This window comes from Bos indicus x Bos taurus, chromosome 7 (genome assembly GCF_003369695.1).
Source record: "Bos indicus x Bos taurus breed Angus x Brahman F1 hybrid chromosome 7, Bos_hybrid_MaternalHap_v2.0, whole genome shotgun sequence".
Classification (NCBI taxonomy): Eukaryota; Metazoa; Chordata; class Mammalia; order Artiodactyla; family Bovidae; genus Bos; species Bos indicus x Bos taurus.
The window spans coordinates 13,969,506-13,996,754 of NC_040082.1; positions in this window are offsets into that span (position 1 = coordinate 13,969,506).

A 27,249-nucleotide genomic window follows, 5' to 3' on the forward strand; every position below is an offset into this window, starting at 1 on the left:
GTTTTGAAATAAAGCTTCAAAAATATCAGTGGCATGAGGAGGGTAATTCACTAAACCTGGTAAATCCAGACCTTGGGAGACCTAGGGTGCTTTATTCCAGTTTCCCTCCTCTCTGGCCCCACTCCCTGCCCCTAGGGTACACAGTTAGTATATCAAGTGGGTCCCCTCACCCAGTAGAATGCCTTCTGATATGACATTTAATCCCATTCTTATGGCTTTGTGCCCAGTTGCCCCACAGGACACTCATACATGGCCACCTTTCCTGTAAACCACAGGAATACAGGCTGACTACTGCAGCCCCCTGTCTGCTCATTGTCTCTCCCCAGTTGTCCTGTTCAAATAGCTCAGCAAATCAGCCAGTCAGCTGCAAGCCAACTATTTTTTGCAGAATCCCCATTCTCTATAAACAATTCACTTGGAAGCCAAATAAAACCTTCTTCTCTCTCTCCCTGCCTTCCTCTATCCACAGAGTTCTCTTACATAAACTGCTGCTGCTGCTAAGTCACTTCAGTTGTGTCCGACTCTGTGCGACCCCATAGACGGCAGCCCACCAGGCTCCCCCGTCCCTGGGATTCTCCAGGCAAGAACACTGGAGTGGGTTGCCATTTCCTTCTCCAATGCGTGAAAGTGAAAGTGAAGTCGCTCAGTCGTGTCCAACTCTTCGCGACCCCATGGACTGCAGCCTACCAGGTTCCTCCATCCATGGGATTTCCCAGGCAAGAGTACTGGAGTGGGGTGCCATTGCCTTCTCCGCTACATAAACTAGAGGAGTCTATAGTTAGAAGGGGCTGGTATGTGGTTGGGAATTGCCCATCTGGTTTGAGCCCTGGAGGGTCTGTCTCACTCCAGCTTCTCCAGAATATGAGATGCTGGCTGTCCAATGTGTCCTTGGTTTTGTCCCCTAGTCCAGAGCAACAGAAAAAAAGAACGAGAAAAAAAAAAAAACAAATTCAAAAGCCTAATACATAAACTAATGCAAAGGAATATGTAGCACAAAACTGGTGCCCATGGTTAAAATCCAGGAGGAGACTGATTGTCACAGGAAACCAGAAAAAAAGGGAATTTACATAGGTGCTGTCTGAATATTTACCAAGACTGTATTCACATATTATTTGTGTAATTTAAAATAAATCAAAAGCAATGAAAAATTTAAAAACTAATTATTAACAGCCAAAAAAGTAACAGTGAATATAAAACACAGAATGAACTTTGTCACCATAAAATCAATGAAGAAAATTAAAAGATGAATAATTTGACAATATAAAGTAAATAAATGTATACCGGCTTAGCCCATATAAATAGATTTTTTAAAAAAACATTAAAACCCTAATGGTTAAATGAGCTAAAAAATATGAGTTAACTATTCACAAAAGAAGAAAAATAATTGTATAAGTTTGAAAATTAACCAATATCTATTGCTTGCCTCGGGTATTGGATTATTGGTAGGGTTTCTTCCCTTCTTTTTTCTTATAAAATTTCTATAATAAATATTTACCTCTTTAAAATCAGGATAAAAAAAGCCCCTCTCACTTTATCCAGCCCAACCCAGCAAAAAAATATATATGTTTATATATACCAAATATACATTTTTTATAAGAGTCTCAATACTAGTGAAATAAACAGAGAAGTATAGAAAGAGCCCTTTTCCCAAAGAGACAATTTTTTAAAAAAAGCTTCAACCCACCTTATAGATTATAATTGATTTTATACTAAAAAAAAGTCACTGAGTCTTTATTACAGGAGTCTTATAAGAAATATCAAAACATACAAAGAAATTTAAAAGTTGTTGAGTTAAACAATAACTATGTTACTTTTTCCATCAACTATTTCCTACAGCTTCTTACTGAGAAAGAAAATTTCTTTCCTCTGGCCTTCAATAATTCTGACATTTAATTTACTTCTTTTTTTATTTTGAAACTTTATGTGCTTTTTTGCCTCCACTTAATTTCTACATAAGAGGATCAGCTACTAAAACCAAAAATATCATAAATTTAAAAACTAAAATGTCAATCTGTTTATAGAATATGGATAATGAAAACTCAATACATTCATTACAGTCATGAAATATAAATAACTTTACATAGTATATTTCCCCAAGAATAAGTGAACTATATAACTTTTTTAACTTCTATAATGTATTTTCTTTTTAAACTTATAGAGCTAGTCTTGTGTCTAAAATTAACCCATGAATCAACTAGCCAAGTATCGAAGTATGGTCTATATCCACACAGAGAATTTTCTTCAAGAAGTTAACCCAAAACGAATCAAACATCAAGACACTTGCACCAATCATGCCAGCTGTCTGCTCTAAGGAAAAGTAAAAATGGAAGAAAGAGGCAGTGATCAAACAGAAGACATGGGAGACGCCTATGAATATTAATGGAGAATCCTGACTTATTCACAAAAGCATTCTTTGACAATTCAAAGACATGAAACCTGCCAGTCAATTCAATCTTTCTATCCATGCAGCTGCTAAAACCCTATCAACTGAAAAAGGAATGATAAATTACATATTTCTTGAAGCAGAGATATGATCAAAGGAAGTAATGCAGTTTTATGATACTATTTTAAGAGTTTATACCAATCTTGAGTTATCCTTTTTAATTAAATCAAAAAGAACCAAGCTTTTTTTAACCTAATATAAAGTTAAATACTACGCAACAGATACCCTGACACGTTTATATTTTAAATAGTGGGAAATTTTACTATTTTTCCCCACATTTGAAAGTATTACTTTCATTATTCTACTGTGGACTCAACTTCACCCAAACTGAAGAAGATAAACAGAGTAGTGTTAAGCAAACTCTTCTTAGTGAACTGAAAAATATCTCATCCAGTTTCAACTTAGAGCCTGTTAAAGAGGAGTTAGACTTTTAGCAAACTAAAAATCTGTCAAGTAGAAAATAGCAGGCAGTCCTCCCCAGAGATCTGTGGGCACCGGACACAATGCGAGCAAGTAGCGCGCCCCTGATCGCAGCGGGAAGGCTCGCAGACACCACACGTTCAGTGCCAAAGCAAAGGCTCTAATTAGCGAAGGGTTCCGGTCTGGCAGTCAAGGGCTTAACCTTCGTTGGGAAATAATGAGTCAGACAATGTTTGAAGCCTCCATGTAAGATTTAGAGAAGAATGGGGGTGCTGAGAACTGCCTTAAATGTGCTAAACTGACAGACACAGGTGACCGAACAATGAACTGCACACTTTTGGCAAAGGAGGAGAAAATATTTGGTATATGCTTACGTCCTCCTGAGCAGCGTTCCTCTTCAGTCCCTGAATTAAGATGAAACATATTGATAGGCCATATTATTTGGTTGAGTTGCTTTAAAGAAAGTAGAAGACTTGGTGGAGGATATATATTTTCTGCAAACGTTTCTTAGACAACCAACTTTTAAGATAAGGGAATATCTGGGAACTTCTCTGAAGATGAGAGACAAATCTCAGGTTAAAGGCTATAAAAAGTTCATTAGCAAACACAAATACTCTGTAATTAAACATGTACACCCATGGCGGATTCATGACAATGTATGGCAAAACCAATACAATATTGTAAATTAAAAAAAATTAATTAATTAAAAAAAAATCATATGAATTCTAAAAAATAAATAAATAAATAAATAAAATTACCTAAACGGAAGGCCAAGCCAAGGACCCAAAGTCTAGGCAAATTAGAATATTTCCTTCTTGTCTTCTAATCTAAAAAATTACTACAGCTCCCCAAAGTTTCTTGTATGCATGATTTTTTAAATTCTTTTCCATTCGGGTTTATTACAGTATACTGAATATCCCTGTGTCATAATCTGGACCTAGTTGTTTACCTATTTTGTATATATAGTAGTTTGTATCTGCTAATCCCAAACTCTTACACCCCTCTTACTCCCTTTCTCCATTGGTAATGGTAAATTTGTTTTCTGTCTGTGCGTCTCTTTCTGTTTCATAAGTAAGTTTATTTATGTCATATTTTAGGTTTCACATATAAGAAATATCATATGGCATTTGTCACTTTCTGACTTACTTAGGCATACGTGATTTTTTACTCTTAACTGCACAAACTCTTTAAAGAGTAAAAATTATAGTACTTTGATTTTTTACTTCATGTAACTGAATCTAGGGGGAAAATACTCATATCTGATTGCTCACCCTAACAATATGCATTCTTTGATAAACTAAGTAAACAACTATTAATCACTGTTTTTTTCCTACTTCACCCACTCAATGTTATACCCAAAATGTGCTAAGTCGCTTCAGTCATGTTCAACTCTTTGCAACCCCGTGCACTGTAGCCCACCAGGCTCCTCTGTCCATGGGATTCACCAGCAACAATACTGGAATGGGTTGCCATTTCCTTCTCCAGGGGATCTTCCCAACCCAGGGATCAAACCTGAGTCTCTTACATCCCCTGCATTTGCAGGTGGATTCTTTACCACTGGCACCACATGGGAAGCCCTATACATAAAATAGTTAAGCCTTTTAGGATGTTTTATAAACTGATATATATATTTGAAAACTCATACATACTTACATATATATATTTACACACACCTACATACATATATATATACGTATATATATAGTCTATGTTATCTGAAAGCAAGTTACTCAATTTGAAAATCAATTGCTCATAGAGAGTGAATGTAAACATTGTGGGCAACAGAAGGTTTCAGCTATATATTGAAGGCATATATGTGTGTGAATACATATGTATACTAACATTTCGCTAGTGCTAATAATGCTGAGCTGTCTTCCAGTATTTGTTTAGAAGGTATAAAATCTCTCCACTCAATAGTAGAATGCTAATTAGGTAAGCTAAAAGATGCCTCTTAAGAATTATAAGCCCTAAGTAAATAAAGTAATAAACCACTAATAATAATCTTAAAGTCCAATAATTGGGGTTAAAATTTTTAAATGAAGAACACTGCAAAACAAATAACTGGTATAGGACTGTATTACCTTTCTAAAGGGCAAAAAAATGTGAATTCTGAACTATATCTGTCCCCATGGATTTCAACTTAACTAAAGGATTGAAAATTGTACATTTGTTTTCCCAGTCAAAACACTGAGAATCAGGGTTATTGTTTTCTCTAATAGAAATATTTCTAAATAGAATGCATGCATAGACTCCAGAGAGAACAAGAAAAATGCCAGACTTGCATAAAGCTCGCCTTGTTTCTTTTTCCTTCCCTCTCTGGACAGGGAACAGAGTTCTCTTGGGGCAACATAGTAAAGGCTCTGATGAACCATGACTCCAGAAGAAACAAACGCACTTTATCCGCCCTATCACTTGTCAGGTGAAGGGAGAATTATACTTGGTGAACGTTCAGAAGCACCCTGAGCCTTCTATCAGACCCTTCAGTGTTCAAAGATCTCACGGAACAGAAATTCAGTTTAACCAGAATATTGGGGAAATGACTTGGTGATTTTAAAAGTTACACTAAGATTGAAAATCAGTTGCTTGTAGGGAGTAAATATAAACATTAAAGAGCACCGCAAGGTTTCATTAGTTCATAGATATAAAATTGGCTGTTAAAACTTTATATTGTACATTTTGTTCGCCAAGAACTTTATCTGGAAAATATAAAGTACTCCTATTTGTGACCAAAGAAGGTGATAGTTGTTATTACCTTCTACAGCATTGCTTTGTTTATTAACTATATACATTACCTTAAATTAATTAAGTACATATTAATTAATATAACTTGTTTCTTAGTATAATAGTATCACATATTGTATCATTATGTGTCTTCTCCGCTAGAATATAAGCTCTGCTCTGGTGGAGATAGTCTGTTCACCAAGCATGTAAAATAGTGCCTGGCATACTCCACAAAAATTGTGGAATGAGTAAGTAAAATGTAAAAGTGAAAATTAAAAGAAGGAAAATAATTCCATTGAAGACATGTTGAAATACAACAAAATCAGATAATAATTTTTAAAAATCGTCTCCAGAAAGAGTTAATCTGTTCTCATTAAAGAAAAAGTGCCATACAACCAGGATCTCCAGCATCGTTCTCAGCGGGAGAAAGCCTTCCTCAAGGTGGACAGGTCTTAACACAGGGGTCTCTCCTCCCTGCAGACCTTGGCTCCAGTTCACCACTCTCAGGGTAGTAATCCCATACCTGGCTCTGGTACTTTCCATCTGAACTGATTCTACCATAAAATTTATACTGCCACTTATTCAAGGGAATAAACATGGATTAAATGTTTAGCCCCAAGGTCCTGGAAGGATATTTGAATAAGAGTTGGAGCCAAAAAATTAGACATGGATTGAGACTATAAAGATTTCTGTGTTCTCTCTGCTTATTCAAGCTTGAGTTTTGAGGTAACCACTGAAAAGTACAACTGCAGATTTTGGTTCGATCACAACTTGATCATTAAATATCATTTAAATATGAGCTATAACTTTCCCGAAACATACGAACAAGTCAAAATGTTTGGTAAGCTAGAGATAATAATTGAGTATATTAGACAAGTTAGGAAAGATTGTGATGAATTTTGTGACGAGTAAAATTGAATCCCTGTTTCCTAATTACAACACCTCTCCATCTCAACATGTACTTACTACAACTTCCACCCACAGCCTCAGGGCCACTACTAAACAAAGTATCGCCTTGAAGACATCAATGACTTCCTACTCAACAAATCTTCTCAATGATTCTTTGGCCAGCATTTCATAACTTGTATTGCCTTAGTTTAGGTAACCTTCCACAATCCCAGATATTTTCCTGATTTTACAAAGATCTGAGACATTTAAGAGCACTCCTCACTGAAGTTAGCCAATGGGGCTAAGTTTTCTCTTTTGTTCTTTTGATTTCCATTGACAACTCACACATTATTATAATATCACCTACTAGAAAGTGTGTTTTCTTCGAAGTTATAATTTTGATGCTCAATGAGCATTTGTTGAATTAGTGAATCCTATTCTAGCTATCATCAAAATTGTCATGCTTGTCACATGGAATTATGAGACGCTGCTTAAAAATATGCCAAAAGAAAAAGTTAATAAATATTAAATCTTAACAAGCAAAGAATACGTAAGCTTACATAAATACTTACACAAAGTAAGAAATCACCTAATATGCTTCCTATTAAGGGAATAGGGTTCTCATCCTCCAAAGCCCCATAAAAACAAACAGTGGAGTTGCAAAGGTGAGTGGTTCAGCCTTGCTATCATTGCCACTGCCTCCCATGATTCTTCTTTTTGTGCTTACTTTCTCATTGAGGCTAGAAAGTGAAAGTGAAAGTCACTCAGTCGTGTCCAACTCTTTGCCACTGGAGTTGACTGAGTGGGACTGACTATGCAGTCCATGGAATTCTCCAGGCCAGGATACTGGAGTGGATTCTCCAGGGGATCTTCCAGATGCAGGGAAGGAACCCACCTAGAGGCTGGTGTTAAATAACACAACACATTCCTGAATGTTCACTGTGAGACTGGAAGAAACAACAGGCACATCTCAGAAGACCCTGGATTTAGACCTGTCTTAGATCCATTTCTTCAGACCTCCAACACTATTCACCTACAGAACACTTTGAGCCCTTCCATTGCTTCAAAAAGCAATAGATTCAACACATCTTCCTATTCTAAATAAGGTTTTCCCAATTTTTTCAAAAGTTTAAAAAATGTCTCTATCTTGCATTTTAAATAGCTCATCTTAATGATTCTTCTTTTTATTGGCCAGGCTATTCCCTTCAATTCCCACAGCCACCATATTAGGCTAGCTTCATAGCAGATTTGAAGTAAACATGTTTTTTATATGCTGAATCATACTCACCTCAAAAAATTAACCTGTTGAAGTCTTTATCCCTTCATACATTTAAAGGACTCATGACTAAGTCAGACTCACTCAGATGACTCCTCCCTGTTTTAACTGTTTGGGATCTTAATTACAGCTTCAAAATCCCTTCACTGTCATTTGATCGAATAACTAGGTGAATGTATGTATGTACACAGGGACCAGAAATCTTAAGGACCATCTTAGAGTTCAGGCTACTACTCTAATATTTTTGGTTTTCCTTTTAAGGAGGATAGAGTAAAAGTGGGTTGAAGGGGATAGAGAAGGGCTCTGTTTCTTAACAAATCCATTTGTTTTGTGGAAATACACACAAAAAATGAAAGTTATGACACAAGAGGAATAGTCTAAAATTTTAAATAGCATGAAAAACATAAATAGAAAAGTATAACAAGGAGGAGAGTCTGTGTTTTTAGTTTTAATTTTGGATTTTTCTTTTTGTTTGTTTTTTTAGCAAATCAAGTGACAAATCTGGAACCTTAAGTCAAAATGTTTTTTAAAAGAAAGAAAGTTTACCTTTTGAAAAAGAGAATTCAATTATATCTAAATGTAGAGTATAGGTCAAGTTCTAGCTATGCTTTCTTAGAAAATAAAAAAGGAAAGCCAAAGAAATCATCCCTCAAAATCCAAATCCAATATTAGTTGGATTAGTTCTGATTATCTTGGATATTTTCTGGTTGAAAGTATATCTTGTTAAATGTCTCAGCTATACAATATATTTTAAAAGAGAGAATGAGTAAAATGAACCATTTCTAGTCTCTTAAGACATAAAGCTGTTCTAAAATTTTTCTCTGGATTAGTGATACAAAAGTGAAGCATTGCCCTCTAGAGGATTAAAACAGCTTTCTAGCCAGGCAACTATTTCATAATAATATAATGTTGCTGTATACATACTGTCCTGCTAATTTCAGGTGTATGTTCTTCTGTGGGGCACAGAAAAGAAATAGAAAATAGCTTTGGTGTAAGGAGTGCCAAGAACCTTTTTTAACTTAGAATTTCTCAAGAGTTTGGTAAACTCTAATATTTGGTACATTACTTTATAAAATTTTGACCAATGTGTTTGCACTGTAATCATGAAATAAAGGTCTGTCTTAGAAAATGGAGAATTTTCAGTTTTCTTGAAATGTGTAGACTTAAATCTGATAAAGTCTGGTAGACTTTTAACCAGCCACTAAAGCAACAGAACCATGTGTATGTATCATACACATGATCTTAAATTATAAAGTGACTACAAAACTGACCCATATAATTTTTCTACCATATTCAACCTTAATATCTAGGAAGTTTAAAAGGAAGTGAAAAAATAGAAGAGAATATAAAATTTCAATGGCTATTTTGGCAATCCATGTCAAGAATTTCCCTATTACCAGAAGTGTTTTCAGCCTAATCACATTCCCCCAAGAGTCAAAATCATAAGCCAGAGCAAGTTGTTTAAACATCGGGGTCTCTGCCTTTAACATAATTAATCAGTTATTCTCAAATTATTCTCCCCAAATGGGCATGTCTCATCCATGTTTCTGCCAGAACAGACTTTCCCTTATCTTCCTGTTAGGGTTTCATACAAACCTAAACAACTGCAGGCTTTAAAAATGAAGACGGGAAGGGAAAAGGGAAAGGAGGGAAAGAAGAAAGGAAGAAAGAGGGAAAGAGGGAGGGAGAGGAGGGAAGAAGAGAAGAAAAGGCAGCTTAAAAAACTGTTGGCTCTTTGCATTTCTTTCTTCAGGTGTATAATTATTTCTTTTAACTTTCATTTCTCCAGCATTGGCAACAGTGAAGATCTGGTTGCTTCAATCTGCTTCCCAAAATGAGAGATAACAGCCTGCCATTGCAGGAGACTTAAGAGACGTGGGTTTGATCTCCAGGTCGGGAAGATCCCCTGGAGAAGGAAATGGAAACCCACCCCGGTATTTATGCCGGGCATGGCATGAGGGCATGGCAACTCACTCCAGTATTCTTGCCTGGAGGATCCCATGGACAGAGGAGCCTGGCGGGCTACAGTCCATGGGGTCACACAGGGTCAGATACAACTAAAGAAATCTAGCGCACAAGCAAACTCTTCTTTCTGTCTTACTCCAGAGTTCCATGGCATATTTACATATTATAAATGTCTTCAATATTTACAGACCTTTGAATACATCACAAAACAGTAGCATGAAAGGTTTTGATGAACTATAGAGGGAAACTACCAACAGAAGTTTCTGGTTTGCCTCTCTCTGTGGATTTTTCACAAGCAAAGGATTCAGTTCAGTTGCTCAGTCATGTCCAACTCTTTGTGACACCATGGACTGCAGCACACCAGGCTTCCCTGTCCATCACCAAATCCCGGAGCTTACTCAAATTCATGTCCATCAAGTCAGTGATGCCATCCAGCCATCTCATCCTCTATCATCCCCTTCTCCTCCCGCTTTCAACCTTTCCCGGCATCACAGTCTTTTCCAATCAGTCAGTTCTTCGCATCAGGTGGCCAAAGTATTGGAGTTTCAGCTTTAGCATCAGTCCTTCCAATGAATATTCAGGACTGATTTCCTTTAGCATGGACTGGTTGGATCTCCTTGCAGTCCAAGGGATTCTCAAGAGTCTTCTCCAACACCACAGTTCAAAAGCATCAATTCTTTGTTACTCAGCTTTCTTTATAGTCCAACTCTCACATCCATGCTACAGAAAAAACCATAGCTTTGACTAGATGGACCTTTGTCAGCAAAGTAATGTCTCTGCTTTTTAATATGCTCTCTAGGTTGGACATAGTTTTTCTTCCAAGGAGCAAGTGTCTTTTAATATCATGGCTGAAGTCACCACCTGCAGTGATTCTGGAGCCCAAAAAATAAAGTCTGTCACTGTTTCTATTGTTTCCCCATCTATTTGCCATGAAGTGATGGGACCAGATGCCATGATATTCGTTTTTTGAATGTTGAATTTTAAGCCAACTTCTTCACTCTCCTCTTTCACTTTCATCAAGAGGCTCTTCACTTTCTCTATAAGGGTGGTGTCATCTGAATATCTGAGATTATTGGTATTTCTCCCAGCAATCTTGATCCCAGCTTGTGCTTCATCCAGCCAGCATTTCGCAGGATGTACTCTGCATATAAGTTAAATAAACAGGGTGACATTGTACAGCCTTGATACATTCCTTTCCCAATTTGCAAACAGTCTGTTGTTCATGTCCGTTTCTAACCGTTGCTTCTTCGCCTGCATACAGATTTCTCAGGAGGCAGGTAAGGTGGCCTGGTATTCCCATCTCTTTAAGAATTTTCCACAGTTTGTCGTGATCTACATAGTTAAAGGTTTTGGCGTAGTCAATACAGCAGAAATAGATGTTTTCTGGAATTCTCTTGCTTTTTCTATGATCCAGTGGATTAAACTACAGCAAAAGAGTAAATTACTCTTTAAAACAGGATTTGGAAAACACAGTCTCTTTTTTGCATCTTGAAATTCAACCATGCTGTAAAATTTTCAGTTACTTGTTTGGAATGCAAAGATTCTTTGACTAGAGTGTAAGGAATCTTAGGACACTAATTACTTGGAATCATGGAATCCAAGTTGGCTAAGACTTATGATAATCCTGGTCTGTTTTCATCCTCTCTTCACCAGCCAATTATCAGATGTGGTGGTACCATCACAGAAGAAATGAAACCTTTCTTGAATACATCTTAAAACATCCCTTCCACTTTCTCCTGACATTTGCAGAAGTTGCTTACTATTCTAAACTTGCAGTTAGCAAGCATTTCACAAGTCCTTCTATTTTCTTATCAAATCAGTTGAGTACAATTCCATCATTGCTCGATCTTCAACCTACCCCATCCTTTCCTAGAAACCCACCTGGTTAGCCCTAAATCCCTTCTTCCCCACAACTCAGTCACCTCATCTTTGTCTACTGCCAAATAATTTGTCTTCACATACAGGATATAAAATAACTCTCTCACTTAAGAAAATATCTGATATAACTAAGCAGAAATGCAATTAGAATAGACAAAGAATTAGAGAAGAATAAGATTATATATCAGAAATTTCTACAAAAAATATTGAGGAGTACTGATGTTTAAAATTAGTCAGTGATTCTGGCCACAACCCAGTTGTCTATTCAAATCCTATCCATGATTTCTTTTCACACAAGCTTAGAAGATGCAGTAATGTTACACTAACTATCTTCAATAAATTATTTTCAAAATTAATCATGCTCTTTAAAGGTCCCCCTAAATATGATCAGATCCTAAATATGTGAATGACTGCATGACAGGTTAAACAATATACAATGAATACTAGTGTTCCAAAAATACCCAAACCATCCTGGAAAGAAAGGAGGCCTGGTACTATCCCCTCCATACGAGTGTGTGTGGGTGTGAGTGCTAAGTTGTTTCAGTTGTATCCACCTCCGTGCTATCCTATGGGCTGTAGCCTGCCAGGCTCTTCTGTCCATGGGATTCTCCAGGCAAGAAAAATGGAGTGGGTTGCGATGCCCTCCTCCATGGCATCGTCCCAAACCAGGATCAAACCTGCATCACCTGTGACTCCTGCAATGCAGGTGGATTCTTTATCACTGAGCCACTAGGGAAGCCGACTATCCCCTTATTGTTATTCAGTCACTCACTCATGTCCAACTCTGCAACCCCGTGGATTGCACCACTCCAGTCTTCCCTGTCCTTCACCATCTCCACGACCTTGCTCAAACTCGCAACCATTGAGTGGGTGATGCCCTCCAGCCATCTTGTCCTCTGTTGTCCCCTTCTCCTCCTGCCTTCAATCTTTCCCAGCATCAGGGTCTTTTCCAATAAACTGGCTCTTCACATCAGGTGGCCAAAGTATTGAAGTTTCAGCTTGAGTATCTGTCCTTCCAATGATTACTCAGGGTTGATCTCCTTTAGGATTGACTGGTTGGATCTCCTTGCAGTCCAAGAGACTCTCAAGAGTCTTCTCCAACACCACAGCTCAAAAGCATCAATTCTCTAAAGCTCAGCCTTCTTTATGATCCAAATCTCACATCTGTACATGAGTATTGGAAAAAACATAGCTGTGACTATACAGACCTTTGTCAGCAAAGTAATGTCTCTGCTTCTTAATACATTATCTAGGTTTGTCATAGTTTTTCTTCCATGGAGTAAGCATCTTTAATTTCATGGCTGCAGTCATCATCTGCAGGGATTTTGGAGCCTCCCAAAATAAAGTCTTTCACTGTTTCCATTGTTTCCCCATCTCTTTGCCATGAACTGATGGGACCAGATGCCATGATCTTAGTTTTTTTAATGTTGAGACTTACGCCTGCTTTTTCACTCTCCTCTTTCACTTTCATCAAGAGGCTCCTTAGTTCCTCTTCACTTTCTGCCATAAGGGTGGTGTCACCTGCATATCTGAGGTTATTGATATTTCTCCCAGCAATCTTGATTCCAGCTTGTGCTTCATCCAGCCCAGAATTTCACATAAGGCACCCTGCATATAAATTAAATAAGCAGGGTGACAATATTCAGCCTTGATACACTCCTTTCCCAATTTTGAATTTGTCTTTTGTTCCATTTCCAGTTCTGTTGCTTCTTGACCTGCATACAGGTTTCTCAGGAGGCAGGTAAGGTGGTCTGGTATTCCTATCTCTTGAAGAATTTTCTGCTGGAAAAGACAGTAGGTGCTGGAACAGCGGCTGTGCAGGGCTAGAGCAACTTAGAGGAGATACCCCACATCCAAGGGCAAAGGAGAGCCCCAGAAAGACTGTAGGAGGGGTGAAATCACATTTAGAATCAAACCCCATGCCTGCCAGAGAAGCTCAGAGGGCTCAAATATACCTTGTGCGCACCAGGACCCAGAGACTCCACAGAGACTGAGACAGAATTGTGTTTGATTGTCTCCTGAGGAGGTACAGTCAGCAGTGGCCTGCCTCAGGGGCAGAAGCTCTGGGTGCAGCAGACCTGGGTATGGCATAAGCCCTCTTGGAGGAAGTCACCATTAACCCTACTATAGAGCTGCCAGAACTTACACAGGACTGGGAAACAGACTCTTGGAGGACACAAACTGAATCTTGTGCACACCAGGACCCAGGAGAAAAGAGTAGTGACCCCACAAGAGACTGACTGAGACTTGGCCGTGAGTGTTTAGGAGTCTCCGGTGGAGCTGTGGGTCACCGGTGGCCTGCTGCAAGGTTAGGAGCACTGAGTGTAGCATTGTGTGCATGCGTTCTTTTGAAGGAGGTTGTCGTTATCTTCATTACCTCCACCATGAAAGTGAAAGTGAAGTCGTTCAGTCGTGCCATGTAGGGTCACCCAAGAGGGATGGGTCATGCTGCAGAGTTCTGACAAAACGTGACCCACTGGAGAAGGGAATGACAAACCACTTCAATATTCCTGCCTTGAGAACTCCATGAAAAGTTCACTTCAGTTCAGTCACTCAGTCGTGTCCGACTCTTTGCGACCCCGTGAACTGCACACCAGGCCTCCCTGTCCATCACCAAATCCTAAAGTCTACCCAAACTCATGTCACTGAGTCAATGATGCCATCCAACCATCTCATCCTCTGTCCTCCCCTTCTCCTCCTGCCTTGAATCTTTCCCAGCATCAAGGTCTTTTCAAATGAGTCCAGGTGGCCAAAGTATTGGGAGTTTCAGCTTCAACATCAGTCCTAACAATGAACACTCAGAAATGATCCCCTTTAGGATGGACTGGTTGGATTTCCTTGTAGTTCAAGGGATTCTCAAGAGCCTTCTCCAACACCACAGTTCAAAAGCATCAGTTCTTCGGTGCTCAGTTTTCTTTAAAGTCCAATTCTCACATCCATACATGACTACTGGAAAACCATAGGCTTGACTATATGGACTTTTGTTAGCAAAGTGATGTCTCTGCTTTTTAATATGCTGTCTAGATTGGTCAAAACTTTCCTTCCAAGGAGAAAGCATCTTTTTATTTCATTGCTGCAGTCACCATCTGCAGTATGAAAAGGTAAAAGGATAGGGCACTGAAAAATGTACTCCCCAGGTTGGTAAGTGCCCCACGTGCTACTGAACATCAGTGGAGAAATAACTCCAGAAAGAATGAAGAGACAGAGCCAAAGCAAAAACAACACCCAGTTGTGGATGTGACTGGTGATGGAAGTAAAGTCAAATGCTGTAAAGAGCAATATTACATAGGAACTTGGAATGTTAGGTCTATGAATCAAGACAAATTGGAAGTGGTCAAACAGGAGACGGCAAGAGTGAACATCGACATTTTAGGAATCAGCAAACTAAAATGGACTGGAATGGGTGAATTTAACTCCGATGACCATTATATGTACTACTGTGAGCAGGAATCCCTTGGAAGAAATGGAGTAGCCATCACAGTCAACAAAAGAGTCTGAAATGCAGTACTTGGTTGCAATCTCAAAACCAACAGAATGATCTCTGCTCGTTTCCAAGAAAAACCATTCAGTATCACAGTAATCCAAATCTATGCCCAGACCAGTAATGCTGAAGAAGCTGAAGTTGAACGGTTCTATGAAGACCTACAAGACCTTCTAGAACTAACACGCCAAAAAAGATGTCCTTTTCATTAAGGGGACTGGCATGCAAAAGTAGAAAGTAAAGAGATACCTGGAGTAAGAGGCAAATTTGGCCTTGGAGTACCAAATGAAGTAGGGCAACAGCTAATAGAGTTTTGCCAAGAGAATGCACTTGTGATAGCAAACACCCTCTTCCAGCACAAGAGAAGATTCTGCACAAACATGGACATCACCAGATAATCAATACTGAAATCAGGATGATTATATTCTTTGCAGCCAAAGATGGAGAAGCTCTATACAGTTAGCAAAAACAAGACTTGGAGCTGACTGTGGCTCAGATCATGAACTCCTTATTGCCAAATTCAGACTTAAATTGAAGAAAGTAGGGAAAACCACTTTTATACCACTTTAGGTATGATCTAAATCAAATCCCTTAAACAGTGGAAGTGACAAGTAGATTCAAGGAATTAGATCTGATAGATAGAGTGCCTGAAGAACCATGGAAAAGAAATGCAAAAAAGCAAAATGGCTGTCTGGGGAGGCCTTACAAATACCTGTGAAAAGAAGCAAAGTGAAAAGCAGAGAAAAGGAAAGATATAAGCATCTGCATGCAGAGTTCCAAAGAATAGCAAGAAGAGATAAGAAAGCCTTCCTCAGTGATCAATGCAAAGAAATAGAGGAAAACAACAGAATGGGAAAGACTAGAGATCTCTTCAAGAAAATTAGACATACCAAGGGAACATTTCATGCAAAGATGGCACAATAAAGAACAGAAATGGTATGGACATAACAGAATCAGAAGATATTAAGAAGAGGTGGCAAGAATACATAGAAGAACTGTACAAAAAAGATCTTCACCACCCAGATAATCACAATGGTGTGATCACTCACCTAGAGCCAGACATCCTGGAATGGGAAGTCAAGTGGGCCTTAGGAAGCATCACTATGAACAAAGCTAGTGGAGGTGATGGAATTCCAGTTGAGCTATTTCAAATCCTGAAAGATGATACTGTGAAATTGCTGCACTCATTTTGCCAGCAAACTTGGAAGACTCAGCAGTGGCCACAGGACTGGAAAAGGTCAGTTTTCATTCCAATCCCAAAGAAAGGAATGCCAAAGAATGCTCAAATTACCACACAATTGCACTCATCTCACACGCTAGTAAAGTAATGCTCAAAATTCTCCAAGCCAGGCTTCAGCAGTACGTGAACCGTGAACTTCCAGATTTTCAAGCTGGTTTTAGAAAAGGCAGAGGAACCAGAGATCAAATTGCCAACATCCGCTGGATCATCGAAAAAGCAAGAGAGTTCCAGAAAAACATCTATTTCTGCTTTATTGACTATTCCAAAGTCTTTGACTGTATGGATCGCAATACAATAAACTGTGGAAAATTCTGAAAGAGATGGGAATACCAGACCACCTGACCTGCCTCTTGAGAAATTTGTATGCAGGTCAGGAAGTAACAGTTAGACCTGGACATAGAACAACAGACTGGTTCCAAATAGGAAAAGGAGTATGTCAAGGCTGTATATTGTCACCCTGCTTATTTAATTTATATGCAGAGTACATCATGAGAAATGATGGCTGGAAGAAGCACAAGCTGGAATCAAGATCGCCGGGAGAAATATCAATAACCTCAGATATGCAGATGACACCACCCTTATGGCAGAAAGTGAAGAACTAAAAAGCCTCTTGATGAAGGTGAAAGAGGAGAGTGAAAAAGTTGGCTTAAAACTCAACATTCAGAAAACAAAGATCATGGCATCTGGTCCCATCACTTCATGGGAAATAGATGGTGAAACAGTGGAAACCGTGGCTGACTTTATTTTTGGGAGGGGCTCCAAAATCACTGAAGATGGTGACTACAGCCATGAAATTAAAAGACACTTACTCCTTGGAAGAAAAATTATGACCAACCTAGATAGCATATTGAAAAGCAGAGACAGTACTTTGCCAACAAAGTTTCAACTAGTCAAGGCTATGGTTTTTCCTGTGGTCATGTATGGATGTGAGAGTTGGACTGTAAAGAAAGCTGAGTGCCGAAGAATTGATGCTTTTGAACTGTGGTGTTGGAGAAGATTCTTGAGAGTCCCTTGGACTGCAAGGAGATCCAACCAGCCCATTCTGAAGGAGATCAGCCCTGGGATTTCTTTGGAAGGAATGATGCTAAAGCTGAAACTCCAATACTTTGGCCACCTCATGCGAAGAGTTGACTCATTGGAAAAGACTCTGATGCTGGAGGGATTGGGGGCAGGAGGAGAAGGGGACGACAGAGGATGAGATGGCTGGATGGCATCACTGACTCGATGGACATGAGTCTGAGTGAACTCCGGGAGTTGGTGATGGACAGGGAGGCCTGGCTGTGCTGCGATTCATGGGGTCGCAAAGAGTCGGACACGACTGAGAGACTGAACTGAAGAATTATAGACAGAGGTTTGTGACATTGTACAGGAGACAGGGACCGAGACAATCCCCAAGAAAAAAAATGGAAAAAGGCAAAAAGAGTGTCTAAGGAGTCCTTAAAAATAGCTGTGAAAAGAAGAGAAGTGAAAGGCAAAGGAGAAAAGAAAGATATACTCATTTTAAAGCAAAGTTCCAAAGCATAGCAAGGAGAGATAAGAAAGCCTTCCTCAGCGATCAATGCAAAGAAATAGAGGAAAGCAATAGAATGGGAAAGACTAGGGATCTCTTCAAGAAAATTAGACATACCAAGGGAACATTTCATGCAAAGATGGCACAATAAAGGACAGAAATGGTATGGACCTAACAGAATCAGAAGATATTAAGAAGAGGTGGCAAGAATACACAGAAGAACTGTACAAAAAAGATCTTCACGACCCAGATAATCACGATGGTGTGATCACTCACCTAGAGCCAGACATCCTGGAATGTGAAGTCAAGTGGGCCTTAGGAAGCATCATTATCAACAAAGCTAGTGGAGGTGATAGAATTCCAGTTGAGATATTTCAAATCCTGAAAGATGATGCTGTCAAAGTGCTGCACTCAATATGCCAGCAAATTTGGAAAACTCAGCAGTGGCCATAGGACTGGAAAAGTCAGTTTTCATTCTAATCCCAAAGAAAGTGAATGTCAAAAAATGCTCAACTACCGCACAGTTGCACTCATTTGCACACACTAGCAAAGTGATGCTCAAAATTCCACAAACCAGGCTTCAACAGTATGTGAACCGTGAGCTTCCAGATGTTCAAGCTGGATTTATAAAAAGCAGAAGAACCAGAGATCAAATTGCCAACATCCACTAGATCATCGAAAAAGCGAGAAACTTCCAAAAAAACATCTATTTCTGCTTTATTGACTATTCCAAAGCCTTTGACTGTATGGATCACAATACAATAAACTGTGGAAAATTCTGAAAGAGATGGGAATACCAGACCACCTGACCTGCCTCTTGAGAAATTTGTATGCAGGTCAGGAAGCAACAGTTAGACCTGGACATGGAACAACAGACTGGTTCCAATCGGCAAAGAGGAACATCAAGGCTGTATATTGTCACCTGCTTATTTAACTTATATGCAGACTTCATCATGAGAAATACTGGACTGGATGAAGCACAAACTGGAATCAGGATTGTTGGGAGAAATATCAATAACTTCAGATATGCAGATAATACCACCCTAATGGCAGAAAGTGAAGAAGAACCAAAGAGCCTCTTGATGAAAGTGAAAGAGGAGAGTGAAAAAGTTGGCTTAAAACTCAACATTCAGAAAACGAAGATCATGGCATCCGGTCCCATCACTTCATGGCAAATAGATGGGGAAACAATAGAAACAGTGACAGACTTTATTTTTGGTGGCTCCAAAATCATTGCAGATGGTGGCTTCAGCCATGAAATTAAAAGACACTTGCTTCTTGGAAGAAAAGTTATGACCAACCTCAGATCAGATCACATCATATATAGAGAGACTATAAAGAAAGCTGAGTGCCGAAGAACTGATGCTTTTGAACTGTGGTGTTGGAGAAGACTCTTGAGAGTCCCTTGGACTGCAAGGAGATCCAACCAGTCCATCCTATAGGAGATCAGTCCTGAATATTCATTAGAAGGGCTGATGATGAAGCTGAAACTCCAATTATTTAGCCACCTGATGCGAAGAACTGACTCATTTGAAAAGACCCTGATGCTGGGAAAGATTGAGGGAGGGAGGAGAAGGGGATGACAGAGGATGAGATGGTTGGATGGCATCATTGACTCAATGGACATGAGTCTGAGTAAACTCCTGGAGTTGGTGATGGACAGGGATGCCTAGAGTGCTGCGGTCCATAGAGTTGCAGAGTCAGACAGGAATGAGGGATTTAACGGAACAGAAGAATTTTCCACAGTTTGTTGTGTTCCACACAGTCAAAGGTTGTTTGGTAATCAATGAAGCAGAAGTAGATGCTTGTCTGGAATTCTCTTGCCTTTTCTATGATCCACTATCCCCTACCGAGAACCAAATTATCTATTATTCCTGAACCATTTTAATAAGAGGTCACATTTATTGTATAGCTACTGTGTGCCACATCAGTCAGTTCAGTCAGTTCAGTCGCTCAGTCGTGTCCGACTCTTTGCGACCCCATGAATCGCAGCCCGCCAGGCCTCCCTGTCCATCACCAACTCCCGGAGTTTACCCAAACTCACGTCCATCGAGTCGGTGATACTATCCAGCCATCTCATCCTCTGTAGTCCCCTTCTCCTCCTGCCCCCAATCCCTCCCAGAATCAGGGTCTTTTCCAATGAGTCATCTTTTTGCATCAGGTAGCCAAAGTATTGGAGTTTCAGCTTCAGCATCAGTCCTTCTAATGAACACCCAGGACTGATCTCCTTTAGGATGGACTGGTTGGATCTCCTTGCAGCCCAAGTAAGCACTATAAAAGCACTGCTTTGTATATATTAACCAATCTTAAAGGGATGATTATTATGAGCAGTTTAAAGACAAAGAAGAGAAACACAGACAGGTTAATGATTTACTTAAATTCACCAGTGGCAAAGCCAGGATTTAAACTCATTCAGTGACTAAACAACAACAAAAGCTCTGACTGTGGGCCCCAACTACCTTGAAAAGTCTCTGAGAAGTCTCCAAAAATCTTTAAGACTGTGTGCTTAGATCCTAAACATACTGCACAGATTTCCCCATCTTGGCAAGCTAGTCTAAAAATCATACAGCACCATAATAATATTCTTTAGAATGACAATAAATATTTTAAATAAATGAAGAGAGACCCTAGTGAAATGAAACAGAAATTCTCTCAATATAAAAGAAGAAATATTTGAAATTGATAGGCTGTCTACGAATATTCTTAAAAATTTCAAAACAGAGAAAGGATTCTTACACTTGGAACTTGAAGAACTCTGTCTTTTCAAGATGACTCTAAGTTCCTCTGCATTCTGTGGAAACCTTTTACATTCCTAAGGGTAAGTTTTTCCATTCCTGAAAATTTCTAAAAATTCATTGTAAAAGCAAAATAAGGAGCAAAAGAATGTGAAGGAACTTAACTTGGAATCAAAGCAACAAAGATCTTAATTTTTGGAAAAACATATGACATATCTATATAGGAAAAATAGTATAAAATCTGAAGCTGCCATGTGGCATAACTCTTGTTTACTTTTCTTAAAAAAAGGTATGTGTTTCATGACACTGTCAAAGAGATTGATTTGAAAATGGCCCATCTGGTACTACATTGGACAATTAAAATCCACATAAACTATTTAAAAATATAAATATAACTCATCCTTTATAAGAATTTGACTTTGGAAATTGCATTACTCTTAAATCTACCAACAGTAAAGAGTTTTCTTTGACCTGAGGGTTTTAAGAGGCCTGGAATTTTACAATATGAGGCCCCTGTTTAATAAAAAGAGTAACAAATGTAAAATTCTTTAAAATTGGAAATTACAACAAATTATAAATTTTTAAAAGCTGAAAAATACAACAAAAATTTCAAAACAATGAAGACAATATATTTTTATTATCTATCTATTGCCATGATACTTTTTTTCATATGTTTTTTTGCTGTATACCCTCTAACCACTAAAATATCAATCATTTGAAACATCATTTCCTATGAAGACAGGAAATCTAATTTGGTATTTTATTTCAGCATGTCAGTCTTTTAAAAAGCCCCCTCAAGTGAGGATCCTTAAAGTTTAAACTTCATTATTTAAACCATAAATTCACCCCTATTTTGGACATAAGTTGTCAAATGGCTTTGAAATATATATACATTTTATTGAAATATAATAATGACTACACATAGCTTCTTACTATGATTGTGGTTTTTAACTAAGATATTCCCTTCAAGTCCTTCAAACAAACTTCTTCTTGCCTTAAGAATTCAATTCCAGATTCAAGTTTTTCACACTAAATTATTTCCATTTCCATTCCATGGGAACCTTTAAAGCATAATATATTCTGATCATTGATGTCATAACATGCTAAATTTTCCAATTCTCATCCTGAAAGGAAAAGCAAATGTGGAGCTTTTTACTTCTCCTTTTCTTAAAAGTATGATAGATCTTTCAAACAAAAAAGCCTCTGAATCACAAATCTTTATAATTACTGCAGAAAAGGCACTTTTTATATATTGTGTTATATTCCAATAATGGTACCAATGGAAATAGGTAAGGAAATGTGTCTAAGTTTAATTTTTCTCTAAACATCAATTTCCTGAAATATCTTAGTTATGCAATGAGCTTAAAGGTAAGTTCATCAACTGTAGTTCTTACACAGAATAAAATATTACACACAAATTTCTTCAGAGGTCTTGAATACATTGTTATCATCAGTATAATTTTAGATTTATTTTATGTTTATATTATTAAATTTTATATAATTTTATTTTTATTCAGTAACAATAGCTACCAACATTCCTTTCAAATAACTCACCTCTTTGTTTTTAATTTTAAGTGAAAATTATACATATATTTAATTAAGGCAAAAAATATGAAATTTAATTATCACTGAAAATGTCATTTAAAATTCTAATTTTTCAGTTTTAATGGAAGACTAAAATACCCATCCATGCCCAGATGTCTATTAAAGGTACATTTCTCATTCCTTCTAATATGTAGTCACCAAAAATATGTAAAAAACATTTTTAGAAAAGGAAAACAACTCTGAGATAAGTGCCACTTGATTAAAGTTCAGGTAATACATTATTTCTGTGTAAAAATTAAAATTGTGACTTTAGCTGTTTACCTTCACACTTGTAATAATACCTAGAAGAGTTTTATGTCAGAAGGAAAGACATCTGAAGTCACTGACAGACAATTATAATTTCTCTCAATATCTAAAAATTTTATCAACAAGGACAATTAAGCACAAGTGTTAACTTAGAAATTAAAGGAATATTAAATAAACAGTTTAAGAAAATGAAGGAATGAATCAAAATTCTATTTGAAACCAAAACATTTTAAATAATTATACAAGAAATAAAATTAAGATTACCCAGTTTTAATTACAAGAAAAATGTAATGGTCAGATACAAGAATGTTGTGTTTTGTACATAGTACTCCTCATTACTTTTTCATTTCTACATATTTATTACACACTCAATACTTAACTTTTTAGTTATACTAAGCAAAGTAAACGACTGTGGTATTCCTTTATTTACCATGTGGTTAATGTAATGAATAAAATGTGCTCTGTGTGCACAAAACCAGATTCAAATATTTAATCAGCAGCTGCCAAAACTATCTAAAGTTATTTTTATCAAAAAGTGTACAAGTTGGGTAGGACTGTTTTGTTTTGTTTTGTTTTTTTTACTAGAAATTTTGTGCTCATTAGTTTTCACTAATGTAATTTGCAGAGCTCTAAAGCACCTGGTAATTGGAGCCAAGTTTCGCAACTCACATCATCAGTACACAAATATTGACATTAGATGTCCATTTCATCTGATTTGTGAAATTCTGCTATTCCTGTCTTCCATGGTACCATGATAGAGACTTGTAAAATCTTTCCTGATATTTTTGCCCTTATCATATAAAAAATCAAATGAGTCACACTTTGCTGCCAGATCAACAGAATAACAGATTTCTTGGTAAACATCATAGATTTTTCCCCCATACTATCTATAATATCTTTTTTTTACTTACTATAAATCAGTACACATAAAGTCTACTCTATAAATGTGATCCCAATGTGTTGTTTTCTAGTCTAAACAAATCCTTATAAAATTCTATGACCCTGCAGTTTTCCTGTAACATTAAGTCCTCAATTTCTTATAACACATGAATTTATTATTTGCAATTTGAGTAGGATAAATACTCTTTGCAACTTTGCAAAGCACTAGAAATGAATGGGCTTTGGAAAGCACCAATCATAAAAGAGAAAATTAGCAAAGTAAATATCCTCTGTTATAAAATGTAGCACGAGAACAAAGTATTTGCAAGAAAACCACTCTAATATCACCACTCCTTTCCTCCTTATTTCTCCTTTTTTTCCCAAATGTCCACAAGGCACAAAGAAATTATGACCAATATTTCTTTTCCACTAACATTAACCTTTTTCACTCTCGGTGGTGTATTCAGGGACTTCCCTCGTGGTCCAGGGGCTGACTGCACTCCCAATGCAGGGGGCCCAGATTTCATCCTTGGTTAAGGAACTAAACCCCACGTGCTGCAACTAAGAGCTCAAATGCCACAACTAAAGGTCTAGCATGCTGCAACTAACACCCAGCACAGCCAAATAAATAAATAAGTCTTTTAATAAAAAGAAAAAGAAAACCAGCATATACAGTAAAGGATTTATCACTCTGTTTGTAAGTGGCTGATCACAAGGATCTGAAGAAAGTGTCCACAGCCTCAAATTTGTCCCCATAATGTGCTCAATAATATCCACATACCAGAACAATCCTGCAGTGCCTTTGGTTTCTTCAAGTAGAACTGTTATCTTAAAATAATTAAAATAACCCTGTCCTATACTTTTAGAGGAGAAAATCAATGACTAAATGCTATTAAGATAAAAAGAAGTTAATAAAATAATTAAGAATTCAATGAGTTCCTATGATGAAGAGTGATACTTAATGCTCGAAATGCCATGAAAACATCTAATACTTTATGATATATCATACTTTGTTTATCATTAGCTCTCATTTGTTTATTATGAACAGTATATGAGGTTGGGAGGTCAAAGTTTACCATAGTTTACAAGTAAAGATGGGCTTTCCTGGTGGCTCAGATGGTAGAGAATCTGCCTGATATGAAGGGGACCCGGGTTTGATCCCTGGGTTGGGAAGATCCCTTGGAGAAGAGAATGGCTACCCACTCCAATATTTTTGCTTGGTGAATTCCATGGACAGAGGAGCCTGAAAGGCTACGGTCCAAGTAGTCGTGAAGAGTCAGACATGAGCAACTAACACTTTCACTTCACAAGTAAGGAAAATGAAGATTAGAGAATTTAAGCAACTTACTTAAGGTCACACAGCTAGGAAGTAATAGAAGAGAGAGAGATGCCAAACTTGTTAATGATGCTTTCAGGACTATTTCTACCTCCACTGAATCCATATCCTTAGATTTAATTTCACAAAGTATTCATCACTAAAAAAGTTCTCAATAAAGGACCCATTATGTGCTTATACTATGCTGAAGACCATGATCAAATTTTTACCATTTCTGTAAAAGGAAGTACCATCTGATGAATTCCCCTAAAATTTTTGAAATTCCACTTGTATTACTTCTATTATATCTATTTTTTTAACTTTGTTTTATTTTGTAATGAGAAAAGCTATTAATATAAAGGAATGCTTTGGTCTTCTCTGGCAGTCAAGAAGCTCTATTTTACTGCTAACATTGAAGGCTGATGCTAATATAGCTATAACAGTGTGTTATTTAGAAAGGAACTAAGGCTTCTATTTTGGACCAGAACTAGAAACTGTGCACACTGTAATGCCAAATCAGTAACAATGAGAAATTTATTTAGGATTTTCCTCTGTAGTTTGAAAGCTAAAGCAGAAAATATCTATTCTTCCAGCCCCTAAAATTATACCCAATTAAATAAAGGTTCGTAGTTGGCAATTACCAACCAACCTCCTCTGGATAATATGTGAACTTCTAAGATTCTCTTCCCATTGATGTTTTCCCTGATGCTTCTTTCACTTCCATTTACCACCTTAAATGTTCATGTCACCCAGAAAAGATGAAGGTATCTCATCTTTTTGAATCCCAGAATAAAGCTCAAAACTATTTTAGGTACAGAAATAAAAAGCATCCAACAAACTAAAATCACAATGTCTGGCAGTTGATGAAAAATTACCAAGCAGAAAAGTAAGCAGAAAAGTACAAGCCATAAAGCTTGTATTTATGAGAGAAAAATTAATCATCAAAACCAACCCAAAAATGACACAAATGGTAGATTTAAGAGGCAAGGACATTTCAATAGTTACCATCACTATATTCTGTTCATAAAGAAAATAGAGGAAAATTGAGCATGTTATGTTTAAATGTAAAAGACATAATACCAATCCCAAATCAAACTTCTAGATGTGAAAACTACAAATATCTCAAGAAAAAATACACTGAATAGGACTAATACCAGATTGGAAACTGCAGAAGGAAATAGCAAAGTAAAAGTCTGGAGACATACAATAGAAACTATTCAAAATGCAACACAAAGAGAAAAAAAGACTGAAAAAAAGTACATAGGGTATCAGTAAGCTATGAGGCAACTTCAAATAGCCAATATGTGTGTAATTAGAGTTGCTAAAAAAGAAGGGAAAGGAAGATAGAAAAATACTTTAAGAAATAAAGGCTGAAATGTTTCCAAATTTGATGAAAACTATAAACTCATAGATCTAAGAAATTCAACAAACCCCAAGCAGACAAACTCGAAGAAATTATACACAAGCACATCAAAACCAAGTTACTTAAAACTGATGTCAAAGAGAACATATTTAAAGCAGCCACAAGTATAACTTTTTAACAATAGTATGTTTTCCTGTGGTCATTTTTTTTTAAAACCAATCTATACTCTTTCTGTAACTTTTCCAGTTAGGATCAATATTTTATTTTTTAAGCTAGAATATGATATATACATATAAATACATAAAATCTATGTAACTATAGATTATATAGATATGTATAACATAAATTACATATATATAAAATTCAGAAGCAGTGCTAGGAATACTTTGAGTCAAGAGAAGAGAAGTTCCTCTGTAATAAAATTTAAGGAGGCACTTACCTGACCCTGAAAGGGACTGGTTCCTTAAATTTTCACCTAGGATCCTCTCTTGCCTCTCCTTAGACCTGGCCTTGTTCTACAGCAACCATCAGAGAACCCCCTCTTAAAGAGTTTTACTCTACTACAAGCAACTGTATTCCAATAAAATGGGCAACCTGGAAGAAATAGACAAATTCTTTAAAAAGCACAGCCTTCCAAGACTGAACCAGAAAGAAATATAAAATATGAACAGACCAATTACAAGCACTGAAAGTGAAACTGTAATCAAAAAACTTCCCAACAAACAAAAGCACAGGACCAGATGGTTTCACAGGCAGATTCTATCAAAATTTCAGAGAACTAACACTTATCCCGCTCAAACTGTTCCCAAAAATTGCAGAGGGAGGAAAACTTCAAAACCCATTCTATGAGCCTTACCCTGATACCAAACCCATTACCCTGATACCAAAACCAGACAAAAATATCACACACAAAAAATGAAAATTACAGGCCAATATCACTTATGAACACAGATGCAAAAATCCTTAACAAAGTTCTAGCAAACAGAATCCAACAACACAAATCATAGCAGCATGATTAAGAGGGCTTTACCCCAAGGATGTAAAGATTCTTCAATAAATGCAAATCAATCAATGTGATACACCATATTAATGAATTGAAAGATAAAAATAATATGACCATCTCAATAGATACAGACAAAAATTTTGACAAAATTAAACATGTATTTGATAAAAAAAAAAAAAACTCTCCAGAAAATCAGCATAGAAAGTACCTACCTCAACATAATAAAAGCTGTATACAACAAACTCAGAGCAATCATTATCCTCAACAGCAAAAACTGGAAG